Here is an 18,718-nt window from a genome sequence, read left to right on the forward strand (position 1 = left end):
TTCGAGCCCTCTCGATGTGGCGCCTCAGGCTCCGCCTTACTTTTATTCAAGTAAGGTGTAAAAGTTCAGAACTGTCTGAAGGCGTTCAGACAGAAGACAGCTGTTCCACTGAAACTTTTTCAGAGGCTCCCTGGGGCATATGGCATCCTCAGCGGTGGCCACACCACTCAGGTTGATGCATATGAGACTGCTTCAGCACTGGCTTCAGACTTGAGTCCCGAGATGGGCATGGCGCCACGGGACACATCGCGTGGTCGTCACGCCGATCTGTCGCCGCCTCTTCAGCCCTTGGACCAACCTTGCATTTCTAGAGCAGGTCTCCAGGCGCGTCATGGTTACGACAGACGCCTCCAAGATGGGCTGGGGTGCCGTATACAATGGGTACACAACCGCCGGCTCCTGGACAGGCCCGCGGCTGCATTGGCACATCAACTGCCTCAAGTTGTTGGCAGTACTGCTCGCTGTGTGGAGGTTCCAGCTGTTGATCCAGGGCAAGCACGTGTTGGTCCGGATGGACAACACAGCGACAGTAGCGTACATCAACCGTCAAGGCAGTCTACGCTCCCGTTGCATGTCACAACTCGCCTGCCGTCTCTGCCTCAAGTCGCTGTGAGCCGCTCACATCCCGGGCGTCCTCAACACCGCAGTGGACGTGCTGCAACGACAGGTTACGCTTAAGGGAGAGTGGAGACTCCACCCCCAGGTGGTCCAGCTGATTTGTAGTTGATTCGGTCGAGCACAGGTAGACCTGTTCGCTTCACGGGAATCCTCCCACTGCCCGCTTTGTTACGCCCTGACCGAGGCACCCCTTGGTATAGACGCGCTGGCACACAGCTGGCCCCCGGGATTACGTGACGGCCTGGTGCGGTGGCTACGAGGCACACAGCGGTCTGCCCGTCTCGCACCGCCAGTCCACGTAACACAGTTCAGCTAGTTGTGGCGTTTTATATAAGGACCCCTAGTGTCACTACATCGACACAACGTCAAGTGAGTGACAGATAGGGAACATCCTGGTTACTTTCATAACCTCTGTTCCCTGATGGAGGGAACAAGACGTTGTGTCCCTCTTGCCACAACACTGAACTTCTTGCTGAAATGGCCGGGACCTTGTCTCAGCTCCTCAGCACAAAACATGAGTGGTTGCATATCAGCTCCTTTTATACCCGTATGTCTGGGGGAGTGGCATGCAAATTCCTCTCGCCAATTCCCATTGGCCTTTTTTCAAAAAGCAGAGGTGTTTGGGGCTCCCAAGAGTGACCCCTAGTGTCACTACATCGACACAACGTCTCGTTCCCTCCATCAGGGAATGGAGGTTAAGAAAGTAACCAGGACGTTTCACTCATCTCCCCTGAGACTGGATATCTTTCACAAGACTCAAGCAAGGTTATGCCAATAAAGAAGTCATTGTTTTTAGCCAAGTGACATGTTGAAGACTCGTTCAGGTGCAGTAATTCCATACAGGTCTACTGTCTCTCTCAGTTACTGATGGACTGTACCTTTATATAGAATATAGCAAAGATCCAGTAGTTTGTCGAAGTTTTAGTACTAGTAGTGTTGTTAACATTTAAAACCAACCCTATCTCGTAATAATAGTCAGGGTTCCCACGGCCATAGAAAACTTGGAAATATCTGGGAATTTTAAAATGGTGTTTTCAGGTGTAGTAAAGTCATGAAAATAGGAATTTTCTATTTATTATATATATATATATATATATATATATATATATATATATATATATATATATATATATAGATAGATAGATATATATGTTCTAGTTTTGCTCTACTTTAAAATATTTCATAGTGATGTTTGTTTTTCAATTTCAGTTAATTGATCAAAACAAAATCAGTCTAAACGATTAATTAGCAAATCTGTCTGAATTAAAATGAATCAGCATAATCCAGTAATCACAAACAACTGGAAAAGTCATGGAAATTCATTGGTCAGAAACCTTGAATATTTCAAGAGGGGCGAAATCGTAAGAAATCATATGAGTTGCCTCGAAGAAAAACAAATGACTTTTACTCCCATACAACAAAAACCCTATAAAGTTGACTTTACTCAACTGATTGAGTAAATGCGTTCCCTCAATTGAACTGAGTAATGGCATCTCCAAAACTTGTGTAATTAACTTCACTTAACTTGGTGGCCATATAGAATGAACTTAACCATTTAAGCTAAGGTAACTAGATGCAAGTAGACTTAACTCAGATCTGCTGTTTAAATGTTATTGTTTCAGCTAAATAAGTTTAATTGTATGGACTCAAATTTAGATCATGCAGTAACACAATTTAAAAATGTCAATCATTAAATAAACTTATTTCTCTACAGAAACTTCAGTTGTACCTGTACTTCAGGTACTGTACATGCACAAGTAGAACTGAGATGTTAACAGTATCCAACTTGACCAAAGGGGACACAGATCACCCTAATGGTGACATCACACAAAACAACTATTTGCAATGAAACAACATGAAAAATACTACAAACAGTGTAGAGAAAAAATAAACCAACCAACTAATGATGTTATTATGATTTTTCCTAAGTTTAACCCTAAACCTGAACCTTACCATAAAGTCTAACCCCTTACCAAAACCATAAACCTTACCATGATTTTAATAGGAAATTCACTTTGTGTACTATGGAAGAATAAGAAGATCTAGGTTTGGAACTAGACAAGGGACACTTATGATTGGTTGGTCCAGTAGTCATTCAAAAGAAATCTTATGATTTTGCAATGTCGTACGAATTATTACGACTTGAGACAGTGTTGCTATGTTAAAATCCACCATTGAACACACATTTGTCTTTTTTCTCTCTCAAAGGTCTACTTTGTAGCAGCGTTCCAGAGTTCAGGCATGATCGAACTCAACCGGTCTCTGGGACGCTTTGCTCCAGCGTGGTCTTCACCTGCAAAGCCTTCATGGGTTTCAACCACACAGACTGTGAAGATCACCTGGAGTGGATCAAAGATGGCACACTTCTTACCAACCACACCATCTATCCTCAAAATATAAAAAGCTGGTGAGTATATACTGTAATGCATTTCAATACTCAAAACTGAATACACACACCTGGAAGGGTTTTGATTACACATATAGAGCAACCCATTAGACGAATATGAAGACACACAGTGTGCTGTAGCTGTATACTGCACATTTTGGCAGATGCAATTCTATGCTATTCTTTTTTGCACATTCAATGGATAAAAATGTACTCTGTAGTGTGTTAATTATTAACTAATCTAAATACTTGACAGGTACAGCGATGAAGGACACTTAACAGAGAGCAGTGAATTGACAGTGAGAAGTCAGGCTGATTTTGGCATCTACTCCTGTACGGTGAAGAACAGCACAGCGCAGTTCAACATAGAGAAATACAGTAAGCCTTATGGTGTCTTCATTTTATATTTATGACTTAATTCAAAACTTATTTTTATGTTTTACATGAGAAGACCCACATTAGAAGTCACTGTCTACATTAAATATGATCAAATGTGTCAAGAGGAGCTGAGATTACTGCACTCTTATTGGTAGCTGAACATGTTGTCAAATTAGCCAGAATATGTACAGTAATAAACGAACATGCAAGGGGTGGGGAATGGGTAGAACTTTGCAAATGGCGGGTGTACGAATTCTACGGAAGTCTGCGGAGCTTTCTACTGAATTCTGCAGATTCCTTTTACTATATACTGTCATAGTTTGGTGATATGTCTTTTAGTCAAAGGAATATTTCAGATTCAATACAAGTTAAGCTCAATCGACAGTATTAGTGACATAATGTTAATTAACACACAAAAAAATATTTTCAACTTGTCTCTTGTTTATTAAAAAAAACACAGACACATCACAACATTGATTATTAGATCATTATAAGCTTGGTATAAATCATAGATCAGATTCAGTTAGGGCTAGTTCACCCTAAAATGATAATTCTCTCATTGTTTACTCACCCCCATGCCATCCCAGATGTGTATGACTTTCTTTCTTTTGCTGAACACAAACAAAGGTTTTTTTGAAGAATATTTCAGCTCTGTAGGTCCATACAATGCAAGTGAATGGTGACCAGAACTCAGAAGGTCTAATAAGGACATAAAGGCAGCAAAAATGTAATCGATAAGACTCCAGTGGTTTAATCCATGTCTTCTGAAGAAATATGATAGGTGAGGGTGAGAAACAGATCAATATATAAGTCCTTTTTACTATAAATCTTCACCTTTGACTAGGCCTGTCATAACTACTTTTGTTGGACGATATATTGTCCAGAAATAATTGCGATAAACGATATTATTGTCATTTTAAGACCATTTTATGCCACTTATAAAATGATAATATAATATAATTATAATGCAAGAACACCCTTTCAAAGAGCAATGAACTTTTAATTCTTAAGAATATTCAGACATTGGAATCGGAATGTCAACAAAAATTAAAGTTGGTAAGGTACAGGGCTCGACATTAAGCACTGTGATGTGCTTGTCCTTTGGACAAATAAATTGGTCATTCACTTGTCTGAGTAAAAAGTTACTTGTCCAGAAAGAAAAATGAATTTTTTTTTTTTTTTTTTTTTGCTGTTGTATTTTCTAAAATTAGCAGAAAAAATGGCTGTTTAATGTTAACAAAATGCATTACAATTCTTATGAATCCTGAGAAAGTACCCTGTTTATTTAATACTGTATGTGGGTAGGGGGCCTGGGTAGCTCAGCGAGTATTGATGCTGACTACCACACTTGGAGTCATGAGTTCAAATCCAGGTTGTGCTGAGTGACTCCAGCCAGGTCTCCTAAGCAACCAAATTGGCCCAGTTGCTAGGGAGGGTAGAGTCACATGGGGTAACCTCCTCATGGTCACTATAATGTATAATGTACACTACCAGTCAAAAGTTTTGAAACACTTGACCAAAATGTTTCCCATGATCTTAAAAATCTTTTGATCTGAAGGCGTATGCTTGAATGTTTGAAATTAGTTTTGTAGACAAAAATATAACTGTGCCACCATATTAATTTATTTAATTATAAATCAAAAATTTTATTAAAAAAAAAAAGTTTTTGAAATTGATGACTTAGAACAAATAATAAAGAAAAGCAGCCAATAAGTGCCCAACATAGATGGGAACTCCTTAATAAAAAAAAAAAAAATATAATAAAGAATGAGTAAGTGTTTCAAAACTTTTGACCGGTAGTGTAGAAGATTAGGGGTTCTCGCTCTCAATGGGGCGCGTGGTAAGTTGTGTGTGGATCGCGGAGATTAGCATGAGCCTCCACATGCGGAGTCTCTGCGGTGTCATGCACAACGAGCCACGTGATAAGATGTGTGGATTGAATGTCTCAGAAGAGGAGGCAACTGAGACTTGTCCTCCGCCACTCGGATTGAGGTGAGTAACCACGCCACCACGAGGACCTACTAAGTAGTGGGAATTGAGCATTCCAAATTGGGAGAAAAGGGGATAAAAAAAAAAAAAAGACAATACTTTGAATCCTGCACAGAATTTCAGACACTGTAGATTATTTTCAACAGCAGGATATGTTTTGTTTTTTGTTTTTTAAAGTGATACAGGCTTACGCTAAATCACAAATAAGCCCGTTATTTAAAAAAATCATTATTAAGGTTTCAATCAGGCAACTTGTCCGGTTGGGCATGTAAAATTCACTTTGACTTGCCCTTGCAAAAATCCACTTGTCCCGGACAAGTGTTAATGTCAAGCCCTGAGTCAACATACCAGCTTGTTCACGTTAATGGGCTCTCCTCTCTCATTCGGCTTAAAGCCAAAATGTTGCCACACCGGAGCTCTGGAATACGGCTTTGAAACCAAGTCCATTTGGATTATTCTTCCAAACTTTCTGGCTGGAATAATTCAGTCGTCGGGAAAAACACCTATTAAAACATCTATTAGCCTCGAGTATCACGAAATCTTCACCTGTCACTGTCCGCTGTGTGTGTGTGTGTGTGTGTGTGTGGAGCTGCCTGAGCCCCGCCTCCGACACACAGAGCAGACGAGAGCACAGACGAAGCGCGACTGGCTAAAATGTTGGTGAAATTCTTATGTAAACACAATGGGCAAAATTGAGGCCAGCAAAAATTATTGAGGTCATGTCCATATATCTTACGATAATTCGATAACGTAATTATCATGACAGGCCTACCTTTGACCAGCACCAACAGGTGGCTGAAAGTGAAAGTGAAAGTCACTTCCACACCAAAATGTGGGAAGTGAAAGTATAGATTTACAGTGAAAAAAATATTGATCTGTTTCTCACCCACACCTATCATATCACTTCTGAAGACACTGATTTAACCAATGGAGTCTTATGGATTACTTTTTTCTGCCTTTATGTCTTTTTTGGAGCTTCAAAATTCTGGTCACTGTTCACTTGCATTATATGGAACTACAGAACAGAGATATTCTTCTAAAAATATTATTTTGTGCTCTGTAGAAGAAAGAAAGTCATACACATCTGGGATGGCATGAGGTGAGTAAATGATGAGAGAATTTTCATTTTTGGATGAACTATTCCTTTAATAACAGAAATGTTTCTCCTTTTTATCCATAGAAGTCATGCCCCCAGTCATACAGGAGCAGTCATCGCATCGATGGTCTTGTTGGTGGTACTAACTCTCTCAGCAGTGGTCTATTCCAAGTGCCAACTCAACTTTAAACTGTGGTATAAGGACATTTACGAAGAGTATGAGCTTAATGGTTAGTGTACATTCAGTTTATTAAATACCAATGCAAAGTCTAAAAAAATTATGTTATTTTTGATGACATTGCATTTCATTCCTTGCTTCAAGCTCTCAGTTTTTTTGCTCTTTTTCAGATGGTAAAATGTAAGACGGCCACATCTCATATGTCAACAATGAGAATGATAGGAAGTTTGTCAACTTTATTCTGAAACCTCACTTGGAGAGCAAGTATGGTCATAAGCTTCTCCTGAATGACACAAACATCCTTCCAGGAGATGGTAAATCTTCCAACTATCAGAATCAGAATCAGAATTAGCTTTATTGCCAAGTGTGCTCACGTACACAAGGAATTTTTTTTTTTTTTTTGGTGATAGGAGAAACAAGCAAGTGCACACAGAACATTACAGTGAGACACAGAATATAAAACAAGGTAAGAGTATAAATAGACAAAATAATAATAATAATAATAATAATAATAATAATAATAATTTAAAAAAAATAGGGCATTTAACATAGAATGGTGTATGAACATGTGCAAGTGGTAATATATGTGCAAGGTAGGGTTATGTACTGTCATTTAATTAAATATGAGGGAATTTACATATGTACATCACATATTTATACATTATTGCACTATGGGAGTCCTGAAGACAGTTTAATTGTTCATGTGGAAAATGGCCTGAGGGTAAAAACTGTTCTTGTGCCTAGTTGTCCTGGTGCAGAGTGCTCTGTAGTGCTGGCCAGAGGGCAACAGTTCAAAAAGGTAGTGGGCAGGGTGTGTGGGGTCCTGAGTGATTCTAACTGTACGTTTCCTCACTCTGGAGACGTACAGGTCTTGGGTGGGCAGGGGGGCACCAATAATCCTCTCAGCAGTTTTGACTGTCCTTTGTAGTTTACTTCTGTCTGATTTTGTGGCTGAACCAAACCAGACAGTTATAGGTGTACACAGGATAGACTCAGTTGGGGTGGGAGGTTCACTATCATCTCCACTGTTTTGAGCATGTCCAGCTCAAGGTTATTGTGACTCCACCAGACAGCCAGCTGTTCAACCTCCCATCAGTATGCAGACTAGTCACCATCGCGGATGAGGCCAATGACCGTGGTGTCATCTGCAAACTTCAGGAGCTTGACAGAGGGGTCCTTTGCAGTGCAGTCATTCATGTACAGGGAGAAGAGCAGAGGAGAGGGAACGCATCCCTGAGGAGCACCAGTGCAAATAGCGAGGGTCCCGGATGTGAGTTTCCCGAGTCTCATTAGCTGCTGCCTAAAAGCTGGTGATCCACCGACAGATTGTGGTTGGCACGGAAAGCTGGGTTAGTTTGGTTGAGAGAAGATCAGGCATGATGGTATTGAAGGCTGAACTGAAGTCCACAAATAGGATCCTTGCATAAGTCCCAGGTCTGTCGAGGTGTTGCAGGATATAATGCAGTCCCATTTTAACAGCATCATCCACAGACATCTTTGCTCAGTAAGCAAACTAAAGGGAGTCTAGCAGGGTCCAGTGATGTCCTTCAGGTAGGCCAAAACCAGTCTCACAAATGACTTCATGACCACAGACGTGAGATGTTTTTTTGGGGACCGGAATGATGGTGGAGTGTTTGAAGCAGCAGGGAACTTCACACTGCTCCAATGATTTATTGAAGCTCTGTGTGAAGATGGGGGCCAGTTGGTCAGCGCAGACTTTCAGACAGGCAGGTGAGACACCGTCCGGACCTGAAGATTTCCTAGTCTTTTCTTTCCAGAAGACCCGGCACACATCCTCCTCACAGACCATAAGTGCATGTTGAGTAGAAAGAGGGGGGTTCCAGTAGGTGTTGGTGTGTGTGAAGTGAAGATCAGAGTGGGGGATTGGTGTGAGACTGGGCTTTTCAAACCTGCAGTAAAACACATTCAGTTCATCAGCCATTTGTTGATTCTCTACAGAGCAAGGGGGAGGTGTCTTATACTTGGTCATGCTTTTCTAGCCTTTCCAAACAGATGCAGGATTGTTGACTGAAAACTGTTTTTTTCAGCTTTTCAGAGTAGCTTCTTTTAGCCACTCTGATTTCCTTAGTCAGTGTTTTTTCTGGCCTGGTTGTTCAAGATTTTATTCCCACTTCTGTAAGAATCCTCTTTGGCATGACAAAGCTGTCTGAGTTTTCCTGTAAACCATGGTTTATCGTTGTTGAATGATAAAAAATGTCCTAGTAGGGATGCACATATCCTCACAGAAACTGATATATGATGTCAAAGTATCAGTGAGCTCGTCCAGGTCTGTGGCTGCAGCTTCAAAAATACTCCAATCAGTGCATTCAAAGCAGGCTTTTAGTTCCAGCTCTGCTTCATTGGTCCATCTCTTTACAGTCCTTACTAATAGAGGTAGACCAGTATATCAGTTTTACCGATTAATTGGTGCCGATAGTTGCTTTTTGGAACTATCGGTTTTCGGCCAATAGTTTTAATCTAGTGACTGTAGGATACAAAAACCTTAATTTGTTAAATACCTAAATATAGAAGATTGTAACAAAGCCAAGTGTCCATAATTTATAGTTAAAAGTCCTGTGTTATGCACCAAATCTTTATTATTTTCTGGTTATTATTGGGATTTTGGTTGCACAGTAAACTGCTGGGATTTTGTTCATTTTGGACTCTTGTAGCCTCAATGTCTGTGCCCATCATAGTAAGGTAAGACTTTTTTTTTTTTAATTCTATAAATACATTTTAAAAACTATCGGTCAATTAATCAGTTATCTGCCTTTTCCACCACCTTAGTTATCAGTTTTGGCAAAATCCACAATCTGTTGACCTCTACTTACCAGGCTTAGTTGATTTTAGTTTCTGCTTGTAGATTGGGAGAAGATGAACCAGATAGTGATCAGAGAGTCCTAAAGCTGCACGTGGGACAGAGCGATATGCATCCTTTACATTGGTGTAGCAGTGGTCCAGTATATTTCTTTCTCTAGAGGGGCATGTGATGTGTTGTTTGTATTTTGGCAGTTCACGGGTGAGGTTAGCTTTATTAAATTTCCAAGAATAATGATAAGAGAGTCCGTGTGTTTTTGCTCCATGTCTGTGATGTGATCAGCCAGCTTTTGCAGCACTGTGTTCATGCATGCTTATGGCAGGATGTACACACTCACCAGAATAAACGAGGAAAAATACAGCGGCGAGTAGAAAGGCTTACAGTTGATGAAGAGCGCTTCTAAATTAGGACAGCACACCTTCTTCAATGCTGTTACATCTGTACACCAACTTTCGTTGATGTAAAAGCATGTTCCACCACCTCAAGTTTTCCCCGATGATTCCGCAATGCAATCTGCTCTGAACAGCTGAAAGCCCGGCAGATGTAGCGTGCTATCCGGGATGGCTTAATTCAGCCAGGTTTCCGTGAAACACAGTGCAGTGGAGTCCTTATTTGTTTGAGTGAGCAGAAGCAGTTCGTCCATTTGTTGGTGAGGGAGCGGACATTTGCCAGATGATTTTCTCGGCAGCGGAGTCCTAAAGCCGTGTTGACGAAGCTTCACAAGCGCTCTGGCGCGCTTCCCTCACTTGTGTCTCTTGGAGCACTTGTAGAACACCGCTGCACCCAGGGCCGGCTCCTGCCAGCTATGCTAGGGTGGGCTGGGGGATATTATAGGTGGGCATTTGGGATGGGGGGGGGAGGGGGTGTTTACTCAGACTACTAATATAATGTCTTTAATTGGCATGTGACATGGCGTAATTGTCAAGATCATAAGGCACAATATAACTAGATTTTATACTTATTCCCCATATTAAAAAATATATTGAAATAAATAAACTGATAAACATTGTCTATAATCATAAGATTGAAGTGGGCCCTGACAACAATACACTTTCAGAGTAATTAGAATTACAGCCTTAAAGCAAATGAGGGGCAGTGGTGGCTCAGCGGTTAAGGCTCTGGGTTACTGATCAGAAGGTCGGGGGGGTCAAGCCCCAGCACTGCCAAGATGCCACTGTTGGGCCCTTGAGCAAGGCCCTTGACCCTGTCTGCTCCAGGTGCTGTATCATGGCTGACCCTACACTCTGACCCCAGCTTAGCTGGGATATGTGAAAAAAAAGAATTTCACTGTATATGTGCAAAATGTATAACATGTGATAAATAAATACAATTATAATTATTAATTATTATAATTACAAAGACAATTCAGAGTCCCCACGGATGCAAGGATGGAGTGGAGAGAAATAATATCAAGGAGGAAAATAAGGATGGAGCAAAAGGAAATATATTAAAAAGATTAAAAACCTACAATTATATAATATTAAATGATGATGATTCTTTCTGTTTGACAGAAATGTATTAAGCAATGATACTGCCCCACAAAGGCAAAACTCAAAATAGAGTTGTGAATGAAACAGGTCTCTTATGATTTGTCGAGTGGCAGATGAGTTTGTCTCGTTTGCTGAAATTCAGAGTAACCACTGTGTGAAAATGCAGTAACTACAAAATCCACATCAAAATAATTCAAGCCATTCAGGCCTTTGTAGGGTAGTAAAGAGTATTGATATTTTTACCAGTGAAACTATATGTGTAAAGTAATTTAGGGAATACAGGAATTTGGATGGATGGATGGAAAGTAATGCCATGTAAGCACCAAAGGTTATTTTCATAACAAACAGAGTAGTTCAAAGCGCAATGACAAACAATAAACAAAAAACTATCACAGCACTGTAAAAATGCGTCTATTGCGCAAGACCAACAAAAAAGAAACTATTTACAGGCGCAGGGTTGGTGGCTAATTCATACAAATTATTCCTTGTGGAAAGTCCCTTAGTGCTATGGATGTTAACGCTTTATTAAAGAAAAGTACAAACAAAACTTTGAAACCAAAGTTCAACCAGATATTTGGCAATGTTAGAGTGATAACAAAACGTGTTCTCACTCACTCTCTCTCTCTCTCTCTCTCTCTCTCTCTCTCTCTCTTTCCAGATTATAATTTTTTTTTTTTCGGGTGGGAATTGTAAAAAAAAAAAAAAAAACATAAGCCTGATACCAGAATAGGACAGAATCTTAGGGGACCGGGACTGAAAAATTTGCGCAGACCACTACCTGCGGGCTTGCGGGTGGGAGCGGCAGGCGGGAGCAGGACAAAATATTAAAAACATTTTGCGGGAGTGGGACAGAATCTCACAGGAGCGGATCTGAAAATCCATCCCGCTCAGACCTCCACATTATAATTCAGGTCCAGTATTTCATGAACACCCGCAGTGTGATTTTGGGTAGCTGATGTGGAGGGAGAGGGAGTCAGGGAGATACAGTTGTGCTCAAAAGTGTGCATACCCTTGGAGAATTGGTAATATATGTACCATTTTTAAAGAAAACATGAGTGAGCAGGCAAAACACATTTCTTTTATTTCTTATGGGATTCATATTCAACTGTAGATTATAACAGAATGGCACAATCATAAAACAAAATATGGCAACAAAGAAAAAAATGAAATGACCCCTGTTCAAAAGTCTGCATACCCTTAGTTCTTAATACTGTGTATTGCCCCCTTTAGCATCAATGACAGCATGCAGTCTTTTGTAATAGTTGTCTATGAGGCCCCAAATTCTTGCAGGTGGTATAGCTGCCCATTCGTCTTGGCAAAATGCCTCCAGGTCATGCAAAGTCTTTGGTCGTCTTGCATGAACTGCACGTTTGAGATCTCCCCAGAGTGGCTCGATGATATTAAGGTCAGGAGACTGTGATGGCCACTCCAGAACCTTCACCTTTTTCTGCTGTAACCACTGGAGGGTCAACTTGTCCTTGTACTTAGGGTCATTGTCATGCTGGAAAGTCCAAGAGCGTCCCATGCGCAGCTTTCGTGCAGAAGAATGCAAATTGTCTGCCAGTATTTTCTGGTAACATGCTGCATTCATATTGCCATCAATTTTCACAAGATTCCCCGTGCCTTTAGAGCTCACACACCCCCAAAACATCAGTGAGCCACCACCATGCTTCACAGTGGGGGTGGTATTCTTTTCACTATAGGCCTTGTTGACCCCTTTCCAAACATAGCGCTTATGGTTGTGACCATAAAGCTCTATTTTGGTCTCATCACTCCAAATTACAGTGTGCCAGAAGCTGTGAGGTGTGTCAAGGTGTTGTCGGGCATATTGTAACCGGGCTTTTTTGTGGCATTGGCACAGTAAATGCTTCTTTCTGCCAACTCAACCATGCAGCTCATTTTTGTTCAAGTATCGTTGTATTGTGCTCCTTGAAACAACCACACCATCTTTTTTCCAGAGCAGCATGTATTTCTCCCGAGGTTACCTGTGGGTTTTTCTTTGTATCCCAAACAATTCTTCTGACAGTTGTGGCTGAAATTTTTCTTGGTCTACCTGACCTTGGCTTGGTATCAAGAGATCCCCGAATTTTCCACTTCTTAATAAGTGATTGAACAGTACTGACTGGCATTTCCAAGGCTTTGGATATCTTTTTATATCCTTTTCCATCTTTATAAAGTTCCATTACCTTGTTACGCAGGTCTTTTGACAGTTTTTTTCTGCTCCCCATGGCTCAGTATCTAGCCTGCTCAGTGCATCCACGTGAGAGCTAACAAACTCATTGACTATTTATACACAGACACTAATTGCAGTTTAAAAAGCCACAGGTGTGGGAAATTAACCTTTAATTGCCATTTAAACCTGTGTGTGTCACCTTGTGTGTCTGTAACAAGGCCAAACATTCAAGGGTATGTAAACTTTTGATCAGGGCCATTTGGGCGATTTCTGTTATCATTATGATTTAAAAAGGAGCTAAACAACTATGTGATAATAAATGGCTTCATATGATCACTATCCTTAAATAAAAGACAGTTTTTTTGCATGATCAGTCATATTTTCAAAATCAATGCCAAAATTTCACAATTTCTGCCAGAGTACGCAAACTTTTAAGCATAACTGTATCTGAAAAGAGGGAGCCTGTGGAACATTAACAGGAACCACATGGTCACTGCACACTGAGACAGCACCAGGAATCTTTACGGGCATTCAAAACCTATACATTACACAAAAATATATCTTATTACCGTTCTCGCTCGCATGATGTCTCGCACTCTCTGGTTTGCAGCAGGTGCTTCTTGAGTGTGTCGTTGCTTTCAGCCAATGACAAAAATAGAAAAACACTACACATTTCCTGTGCTGTTTTGTGATTGGTTGGGCAGTCTTCAGCCTTCCCTTAATGTTTTCAAAACACAGCCCACCCCCATATTGCTTTTAACCAATGCACAAATTGGAAAAAATATATTTTTTATTTAAAGCCATATTTCCAAAATGTTTGATTGGGTGGGCAAAACTGCCCATGCCTACATCCGGCCCCGGCTGCACCTCCAACTAAGATGTCTAATGAAATGTCCCAATAAACAAACACTGGCAAAAAATGATCAGGTATGCTCTGCTGAATATTCAGCAGTTCATCCCTGGTGAAACTGATCGGGAAAGAGTGACAAAAAACATAACAAACAAACAAAAATAGCAAAAACACTAGAGAGCTCCACACCAAAGCAGCCATCTGCAGGTTGCATTTTTGCTCTAAAATTACATTGTTCATTTACTGACGGTTAAGTTTAGGGTTGGGGTTTGTGTTAGGGAGGTAGGGTTATTCCTGTTGACTGTTTTACATCATTTGAAACTAAAAATACAACTTGCTTTTGGTGCCACTCTGTGGAAATTTCCTTCGTAAACTGGAGCTCACACGTGCCTATACTTTCGACAACACTTCCAGCTTTGGCGACTGGGGGCAGTGATTCAAATTTCAGGAAGCACAGACTGATTTCAGCAACCAAACTTGCGACCTACTGTAACTGAATTCACTGCATGATCAGCCTGAATGTCAATAGGATCTAGTTATGCCTGTTTCACGCATGATATATGAAGGTTTATTGAATGTTAAACATACAGAAAACTATACAGTAAGCAGCCGTTCACACAGGATATGTTCCATCTTTTTTGTTTGCATTAAATTTAATGTGCCCTCTACTCTAAGTTCTATTGTTAGTTTAATTCATTTCATTGGGTTTGACACCCCCAGAGCCCTCTGCAGAGCTGCTTATGAACATTAGCCACTGTCGACGGTTGATTGTGGTGCTTTCACAGTCGTACCTGGAGCATGAGTGGTGTACTACCAACTTTAAATAAGATCTACTGCGTATCCAGCTCCAAGCTAAATGTGTTGCGAATGCCTTATCATGTAAACTTAATCTCAATAATTTGATCTTTTATGCTTCCCGCATGTTCAGACAGGGTCTGTGGCACTTGATCGAGCTGTCTAGGAAGCCCATTTTCATCTTATTTTAATCCCAGCAGAAGGAAATAAACCCGGCTATCAGTCAACAGCTGTAAGAGCATCAGCCATGAATCAAAACTCTCACCTGGGGAGCGCACTCCATGGTGAGAACCCCAAAATGCAAAATAGACTGCAGTAGTGACTGTCCTCTTTTATGTCCTTTGTTTTGGAAGTACTTTTCCCATTCTTTTCCTCTGATCTATTGACCCAATATTGAGACTGGTGGTCGATATGGGTTTTTTAATGGCTGATGCTGATATCCAGAGAGCAGGGTAGCCGAAAGGCACAATGCTGATATATCACACAATTTAATATAGTAAATAACAAACATAAAATTGCTAAAAATAAATAAATAATAAACTCTTATTTAGCACTATATTTACTCAATTTCACACAAAACTAAAAAATAATATTGTATTTTAAATGGTAGATAGCAGTTTCTTCATATTTTTCTTTAGTCATCAAATTTTAGTAATTTATTTGCACATGAAGAAATTGTTAATATATTAGGAAGAAGGAAATAACAGTACACACAGTAGTCCAGCAACCATGTCAAGGCATGTCCACGTTAGCAATCGCATTTACTCAAAAAATACCGAATCAATCCAATTGTACACACAGTGAAAGAGAATATGACATTTACAGCACACGTGAAGCGCTTTAACCTTGGGCTGCATCAGAAAATGTAAGCAGCTGACTTGCTACCTTGCTGCCTAATCAGTTAATGGCTTAACTGACATTTGTTTTGAATGAAAGGAACTCTTAAGGAAACTGGTCTCTGAACAGTTTGAAAAGCACCTTATTTTCATCCTACCTCTGTATACAGCCTCTGGAGGCAGCATTTTTCTGGTTTCGGATGCAGCCTTAAAGTTGCACTCACGCACTCATGCGGATCCAGCACAAGCAGCAGTCTCCTGATAGTTTAAATGGCCTGGATCGCCTACTTGGATTGTCACAGACGGACTGTGAATGAGAGGAACTTTTGATCCTGATCCTCAAGTTTTTGATTCTAGCTGATAGAATACACACTTCAGAGGAAGATATTAGATGAGCGCTCGACGGGAAGAAAACGCTGGATTTCCGTGAGGTCCGTGAATTACATCTTTTTAAACGAGATATCTGCATATTTGCAGATGGTATATAATATTGATTACTGATATATGCCTTTTATCATTAGAAACATTATAGGGAACTGTTGAGGAGAGACAGTTAGAATATGTGCTTCCACAGGATGCTGGATCTGCTGAAGTTGTGTGAGTTTGGTTTATTACATCTGTTTAAACGAGATATGTGCATATTTGCAGACGGTATATGATATTAGTTTTTTTGATATTTGCCTTTTTATCATTAGACAAGACAATTAAAAGTTACAGGACTGTTGAGGAGAGACAGTTAGAATACGTGCTTTCATAGGATGCTGGATCTGCTGCAGTTCTGTGAGGCTGGTTTATTACATCTTTTTAAACGAGATATGCGCATATTTGCAGACGGTATATGATATTAGTTTTACTGATATTTGCCTTTTTCTCATTAGACAAGACAGTTAAATGTTACAGGGACTGTTGAGGAGAGAGAGGGAGAATGAAACAGACGAGCACTTTAACATTATGAGCTCAAACACGTTTGCTGCGGCTCTGATATGCGGACCGTTTAAATGAGACTGTGTTGCACACTGCCCTATTATTGTAGTAATTCGATGGCACGTAACAACAAAACAAACCGTGACTGGTCATTTACATGTCTTTGTCGCTTCACATGCAAACAGGTAATTTTCGGCACCCTCAAGAAAAAAATCGGCCAAACTGGAAAATTTATTGGCAGATGCCGATAATTAAAAAAAGTCAGAATATCGGCCGATTTATCGGCCTCTGCGATACATTGGTCAACCTCTAAGTGAGACCCAGTCGATTTCTCCCTTCCTCTCACCATTCCCTCTCTTTTGCTTCTTACAGACTCCTCCTTCTGGCTTCTGGAAGGAGCTTGCCTTGGCAATGCCTTGTAAAGTGACGTTTCACAACAAATCTGTGGGCGATCCACAGACTTTGCTGCAGGGTGATGAAGACCCAATGCTCATGCAGCAGCATGATTACCTGGACTGCAGACCATTCCCAGATCCTGCAAAAGACCTGGGTAAGAATGGACCTGAATTTAAACTTACATCTTGAACCAATAGAGTGTATCTTCATTGAGTGTAATGCCAGCAATGATAAACGTTCTGGATTAGTCTGGGATTAGACTTCAGAAGATGAAAGCACTCTTGAACTTTTAGACAAGCTCTGTATGTTATACACTTTTCATATTTAGTGGTGCTTGGTAAGGTTACTTGGATCTATGTGAAATATTCAAGTGTGTACAATATTTTATTTGAATGCAACTTATATTTATAAAGCATGTGTTTGTCTCGTAGGTCTGCGTTTACCTATCTACAAGACCCTTCCCTCCAAAGCTCCAGTGCTTCCTACCAGGCCAGCCGCAATGGCTGAACCTAGAGCCCCAGAGATCGATGTGTCTGACCTCGGCTCTAGGAACTATGCAGCCCGCGCTGACTTTTACTGCCTGGTGACAGAGGACGATATATAAGACATGCACTCCTGTTCCTTGTTTCTCTCTTAAACCATGTGATGTGAAACGATCTTGTCAATATTTTCTTGTTTTTGATGTGTTTAATTGGCAATTATTTTGTTTATCAGTACCTCAAAGCATTGTAAGATTTTATGTTTTGAATATGGAAATGCTTCATGCTTTTATGCAAAATGTTTGATTACATTTCATGTACAGTCTCTGGCATTGTTGTTCTGTATATATTTCAATAAAGCTTATTGCCCGGTCTGTGTTTTGCTTTGTTTTGAGTTTGATTTTGTGAGAAAGGACGGAAATATTGTCTTAATGGGGCGAATCTCACATAGACATGTTCTGTCCTGGTGGTAATATGTCACCTAAAATTATTTTTCGATGCAAGGAAAAAGTGAATGCAATCTCATATTATGTCTAATCACATTATGTTTTTTGGATTGTGACATTATTTTCATGACTATTAAGCAAATTGTTTCCACACAGAATTTATTTTATTTATTTTTTTTATGGTGAAGTAAATATAGCAGAAAAGATTAAGTAATTTCTCAATTGAATACATTAAAGCATGAACTTGAAAATATTAAGTAAATTCTACATTTGTACTTAATATATGTAAAAAATATTGCTCTAGCCTTAGTAAATATTATTTATGATTGTTATGTTTACAATGTGTCATCATGAATCAATTGTAAAGTTTAAAACCTTGTCATATTTAGTTGCTAACTTGAGTAAATTGTACTGGTAAATAAAATGAATAAATTTTACTTAACTTTTCGAATTCCCAGCATGCACCGAGCATGAATACTTAATGAGCCTACATGGTTTCACTGTTTGCAAGTTTATTTACACAGTTTTTATTGTTGAATTTTCTGGTACATTTAGTTACTCCTTGTTTTGTGAATTTTTAAGTTAATTTTCTTCTCAAAATTACCCGTTCAGAATCAAAAAAATGTATCTGTTGATACCATCATCATGTTTAGTGCACTAAAAGTTCAGGTCTACGTGCACAGCTCTATCAACAATTAAGCAAGGTGGTCTTGTCTAATTGACTATAGAGCATGAATCTATTGCATTGAGTTTTGCTTTAAGGCTTTTGTGTGTCATGTGATACATGACTAAGAACACTAAGAGAGAAAAAAAGCAAGGTTAATTCAGTGCTGGATTGCTTAAGTAAATTGTACAAAGAGTGAGTA

General features: G+C 39.9%; 1 pseudogene; it reads left to right on the plus strand.

The window, feature by feature from the left end:
* The first annotated feature begins 377 nt into the window (after window positions 1–377).
* Window positions 378–17,531, plus strand: LOC127437315 (single Ig IL-1-related receptor-like; annotated as a pseudogene).
* Window positions 17,532–18,718: the final 1,187 nt, after the last annotated feature.

This window comes from Myxocyprinus asiaticus, chromosome 48 (assembly GCF_019703515.2).
Source record: "Myxocyprinus asiaticus isolate MX2 ecotype Aquarium Trade chromosome 48, UBuf_Myxa_2, whole genome shotgun sequence".
Taxonomy (NCBI): Eukaryota; Metazoa; Chordata; class Actinopteri; order Cypriniformes; family Catostomidae; genus Myxocyprinus; species Myxocyprinus asiaticus.